Source organism: Elephantulus edwardii, unplaced genomic scaffold, assembly GCF_000299155.1.
Source record: "Elephantulus edwardii isolate Elephantulus edwardi_28Jun2011 unplaced genomic scaffold, EleEdw1.0 scaffold00282, whole genome shotgun sequence".
Lineage (NCBI taxonomy): Eukaryota > Metazoa > Chordata > Mammalia > Macroscelidea > Macroscelididae > Elephantulus > Elephantulus edwardii.
In genome coordinates, this window is record NW_006400032.1 from 1065986 (window position 1) to 1072192 (window position 6207).

Genomic DNA, 6207 nt, shown 5'->3' on the forward strand with positions numbered 1-6207 from the left:
GGCTGTCTCGCCTTCACCGAGGCGCGGTCCCTCCGCAGCGCCTCGCCGGCCTCGGTCCTCGCCAGTGGCTGCGTTTTCCTCGGAGCCCAGGAGGAAGTGGCGGCGGCGCCCCCCAGAGACAGCTGGCTCTTCTGCAGGCTGCGAGCTGGCTCTGGCCGGTGCTACAGCCTCCTTGGGCCCAGATCACCAGGCCGGCAGCGTGCTGCCCTCGGGGGACAGCTCCGAGCCAGGGAAGTCTCACAGTGTGTCAGGCGCAGGGCCCAGCCCTGGACAGCCCCATTCCTTCGAAGGGGTACGGCTTTCCACAAGGTTGGGATGCCTGTTACCGACCTTCGAGGTCAGGAAAAGGCCACGAGTCTTTACAATCTGGATCGATGTTAAAAGCTGCTGCGCTCCCATGCAGGCCCCAGCCTCTCCTCTTGCAGTCCCGGACCTCTCCCGACTGGGGCCTTGACCTCTTCATTTCGTCCTTTCCTCCCAGGTCCCCCTACCCCCTCCCTGCCCGCCCCCTACCTCCACTGCTTCCCGATTCCTCGCTCTTCTTTACCGCACTTCTACGATACTTTTTCCTTCCCTGAGTTCCTTCAGAATTCCAATTCTTTCTTTGCCCAGCCTGCTTTTCTTCTCACACCGCCCTCCCATCTCTCTCAGCCTTCCCACTCTCTTCCTCCCCGGTCCCACTCCAAGTCCAGTGGACCCCTCCCTTTCCAGCCCTTCCCCAATCTGTTTCTCTTCAGCCCAGCCTCGCCCCATCACGAGTTTCCTTTATCTGAGCTCTGGATACACAGTGGTTAAGTGCTTGGCTGCCACCGTAAAGGTCGGTAGTAGGAACCCTGTAGCCAATCTGTGGGAGAAATAAGTGGCAATCCGCTTGGGTAGCAACTTCTACCCTAGGGAATCTCATGGGACACCTCTTCCCTGCCTTATAGGCTTTTCACGCGTACTAATCGACAACCTCGGGTTTGGTTTTGGTTTGGATTGTAGAATGATTTCTCCGCCTGCCCTCCCGCCCACTGTCTGGCTCGTTCCTGGGCCTGAGCCGCTCAGGCACGAGGATTGGAGCAGGCTGCACCTCTCTCCAAAGCCTTCTCTTCCACTGGGCTGCTGTGGACACCGAATTCCCCTGCAGATTTGTTCAGGTCCTCGGACGCTGACCATGAACTCTGCTCTGTGAATCACCCCAAAGGGACTCATTTTACTGATTTTTTTTTTTTTAATGTGCTTCCAAGGTCACAGAGCTGCGCATCCGGGATGGAATCTGGGGCTGGGACCTTAACTTGCTCTCCCCTGTGTAGCAAAGAAGAATCCATCCATCCATCCTCGGCCCAGTATTTCTATTCCATTTCTTTCTCTCCCTCTCTCTGAATTTTGGTGGTTTTATTTGCTCTCAGGTGATTTCTTTTCCTTCCCCACACTTTCTTGGTTTGCTCTTCTTACCTCTCCTTTCCTACCCTCTGCCCTTTGCCTTTACATCCTCTTTTTTCAGTTATTACTGGTGCAGGGACTTCTGAGCTGACTGCCAGCAAGGGAAAAGACTTTCGTTCCCCTGGTCTCCTCATCCCTTTTAGCACTTGCAAGCTGTCTAAAGATCTGGGGTCTGTCCTCCATGGTTGGGTCTGTGCACTAACTTCCCTCAGGTAAGTGGGGAACACTCACAGAGAGCTCCTGTGTCAGGCACAGGTCCTTAATATTATTTCTCTTAATCTTTACACCAGACCTGTGAGATATGTGATTATTCCCATTTGCTGATAGGGAAACTGAATACTACTGGGCTCTTTACCACTGTACAGCTGACAGAACTCTTTGGGTGGTACAAAGGCTCTGTTACTAACCACAAAGTTGTCAGTTCACATCCACCCAGAGGTGGTGTTCCCCTTCCCAGATATCAGCCATTGGAACCCCTGTGGAGCAAAACCAGATGCAGTTATCATGCTTTGGAACCGACTCCATGGTAACTGGATGGAGCTCCTCGGATAACCCCATTCCTCCCCCCACCCCAGCCCCACTCCATTCCCCTTTATGTTCTCCTCATTTGGTTTTATGCTTACTAGTTCTGAAACGCAGAATCTGGTACTTACAGGTGCTTGACTATTCCCATTTGGTTTTCCTACCCTCTTCTGACTGTCCTTTAAAAAACAATTTGTTCTATTTGCTAAAGTCACAGCGTAATAGGAAATGGAGCTGTTATTGTCAAGTGCCGTCAAGTTGACCAAGATTCGCAGTGACTGTGCACAGCATATCTGAACCTTGCCCCATCCCGTGCTATCCTTATGATCCCTGCCACGTTCAAGCCCATGGTGCCACACTGTGGCAGTGTGTGCAATGAAACTCAAGGGAAGAAATATCCCACAGTGTTTCTCCACTATAACAAACTGACATGTCCCCCTTTATAGATTTCCTTCCATTCCTTCTGTAATTTTGTACACATGTACTTATCTCCCATCTGTGCTGCTGTCCTCACAAGCTGTCACTAACCTTCTACTGGCTTGCAAAGGCTACTTCCACAGGTCTAGGCTCAAAATGTCCCCATGCCTCACTTTTCAGATGCATCATTTCCCTTTCTGCCCATCTGTCCCCACTAGGAGGAGCACCATTAGGCCTGCTCTCCATCTGCCTCTCTGGAGTCATCCTGGAAGACTTCCGCCTGTGGTCCGCCTCCATCCCTCCTGGAGGGATAACGCTTGTGGTTTGTGTTATCAGTATTTTAATTTCTAACTGTATGGAGTCTGGCTAATGATGATTCATGGTTTCAGACCCTCTATCCAATGAGAACGCTTCCTGCTTGGAGCTGCAGCCTTGCTTGCTTTCTCTCTATTTTGCCCACAGCAGTTATTATCTGTTACAAGCTATCGGTAAACAGGAAATCTAATAATGAACCAGTTTATTGTGGCTTAGGATTTTTCAGCACACTAGCTGGAGTCGTGTGGAGCAGTAAATGACACTGGGACAGGGACCACGAAGGACGTGGTCAGTGCCTGGCTTTCAGGATTCATCAGGGGCAGACATTAGCCTTCTTCAGTCTTACCCAGCCTCGGCTCTAGTCAAGAAGAGAAGTTGCCCACTCTTTGCTTGAACAGGCCTCAACAATCGTTTTCAGATCAAAACACAAAGGTACAAAGTCAATGGGGAAAACCTGAGGTCTCAGGCTAGTCAGAAATATATCCAGGACAAGCAACTAGCAAAAGACTTTCTGGATCCAAATCCAATTTGGTTTCTTCTACTTTTCTTTAAGAAAAAGTTCCTATTTCAAATTGGCAGTAGTCCACAATAATGTATAAAGCCTTATCTCGTTCTACCTGGGAGGATTGTTTTAAATAGAAATCCACCCCAATGTTTGCAAAGCTATGCAAAGACCGTGTGTGTGTGTGTGTGTGTGTGTGTGTGTGTGTGTGTGTGTGTGTAAGAGAGAGAGAGAGAGAGAAAGAAAGAAGATACCTGCAAAATTAAAAATATTTAAAGCTAACTGTAGGGAGCTTCAGTGGCCTAGTGGGTGGTAAGGAGCTTCGGTGGCCTCGTGGGTAAGGAGTTGTGCTACCAACCCAGAGGCAGACTGTTTGAGTCTACCAGCTGTTCTGAGGGAAGAAAGTGGATACTCTCCTCCCCTATGAAAACTTGCTAAAGGGTCACCTGTGATTTACTCCGTGGCACACAGCAACAACAACAAAGAAAACTGTGAGGAATATTCTTGTTCTGAACTTTCCCTGAACACTCTGAGTACTTTGAAATCATGTTCTAAGATTTGAACTTTCCAACCACTTTCAGGTCCCCTCGTGCTTTCGTCAGCAGTATCATTTCTGGAGGAGAACATAAACAGGGCCTAGGGTTCTGGAACTTAAGTGAAAACCTTTAGCAACTTGACGGTGGCATTCTTTTCCTGGATAGGCGTTGCATCTATTTTCCAAACTAGCTGGAAATACAGACAACTGGGCAACATGGTATGTCCTGCCGCCCTGTGGCTGCTGAGGGAAAAGCAAGCTGTGAGGCCCTGGCGGTAAAAAAAGTACATCCGCATCTTCCAAACTGAACAAGAAATAGTGCTGTCTACCAAGATAACGTTCAGAAACTGAAATCGTACAAAAGATGCGTGTAGCATATGACCACAGAAAAGCCCATAAATGAGAGATCTGTCCGGTCAGATATAAGATCAAAAGCACAAAGAATTATTCAGTCCCCATCTCAAAGCTATGCTGTTAAATGCTTTTTTAAATGATGGTTACTTTCTTTTAACCAAAGGGAAGAAGACTCTTTTAAGTAAATGGATATATTTATATGTTTTATCATTTCATTGTTTGTGAAAATGTCATTGGAAAAGGAGCATTTATAAAAGTGACCTGAGAGATCTGATTTACAGGATGTTCACTCCCAAGGAGCCCTGATGGTTAAATACTTACCTGCTGACGGAAAGGTTGGTTGGTTGGTGGTTTGAGCCTAATCCCCAGATTCTAGAGAAAGACAGGACAGTTTACTTTACTTTGTAAGATCACAGCCTTGGAAACCCACAGAGCAGTCCCACACTGACAAATAAGCATGCTATGGGTACAAATGAACTTGACAGCAATGGTTTGGGTTTGATTTTGGATATTCCCTAACAATTCTTCAAGGGACTTCTGAGATCTATGACGGGGCAATGTTTTGTTTTGTTGTACATAAAGTCACTATGAATCAGAACCAACTCATCTAATAATAGCAATTAAGGTGGGCCGGTACCTGAAATTCTCACAAATGGAGTCACTTCTTTAAAATACTGTCCTCATAAAATCACTGTGGAACTGCAGACATTACCCATCGGGATCCTCATTCACACTTTGCTGTCACTGTTGTGCTATTCTGAATAAATTGATAAATTGATACTCCAATTACATTAACAAGCTTTCACCTTTGTCATCAAAAGATTTCAGACTTAGGAGTAGTAGGTTTTGATTAAAAGAGAGATGTATCACATTGGACAAGTCCACTGTCTGAGATCTCTGCAAAATACTTAAACAATGATGTCAGTTGGAAGACTAAGGTGCACCTGATTCAGGTCACGTTCTTCTTAATCACTTGATATGCTTCAGACAGCTGGACAATGAATGAGGATAACAGAAGAAGACTAGATGCCTTTGAGTTGTGATGCAGGAGAAGAACACTGGACTGCTAAAAGAACAAACAGATGTGTTTTGGGGAAAGTGCAGCCTGCATGCTCCTTGGAGGTAAAGATGACAAAGTTTCATCTCTCATACTTTGGACATGAAGCCAGGCAAGGCTATTCCTTGGGAAGAGGCATCATGCTTTGAAAGGTCAGCAAAGGGGAGGAAGATTCTCAACAAGATGGATTGACACAGTGACTGTAACATTGGGCTCAAGTGTGTCAAAGATGGTAATGATGACACAGGAAAGTGCAGGGTGTAGGTCTATTGTTCATAGGGTCTCTGTGAGTTGTACTTGACGTGATGACCCCTAATGACAAAAACAAGTCTGTCTTGGAAGAAGTACAATAAGGATACTCCTTGGAAGCAGAGATGGTGAAACTCTGTCTACATACTTTGGACATGCTGTCAAGAGTGGCCAGTCCTTGGAACAAGGCATCAGGCTGGGAAAGGTAGAAGGTCCGAGAAAGAGGAAGATCCTCACACAATGAATTGACACAGTGGCTGTAATAATGGGGCTCAACCATGTCAGAGACAGTGAAGATGGCACATGAGAGGACAAGGTTCATATGTGTTATGCACAGGGTCACTGTGTAGTCAACTCATGGCACCAAACAACAACAATGACAAAAAAGGAAATGAGGCAGTGATTTGAAAATGGTGCACCCTGGTGTCCATGGGAAATGCGGGTGGGGAATCAATCATCTGGGGCTGACGATGTGACCACAAGCTATGTTCACAGTAGCTTCAGCCTAAGTTCTTCTCTGATTTTGACATTTCATCTATGGAAAAATGTATTCAAAAGCTATTGGCTTAGAGTACTGAACCAAAACCCTCAAACAAGAATGGCCACGCACAAAAAAAACCCCAACCAACCAGACAAAGAAACAAACCCCAACAAATATGCAACAAGAGGAAAGGTGAGGCCTGGGCTTTGGAGAAGTGGGGACATGAGCAGAACATAGCTAAAATGAAAACTCATCTTCACAACTCAGACTGGGAGCAACTAGCCCATCAATTCCCACTGCCTTGTCCACAATTTCTTTGCTATTTATTTGTTTGGGTGTTTCCATTCTTT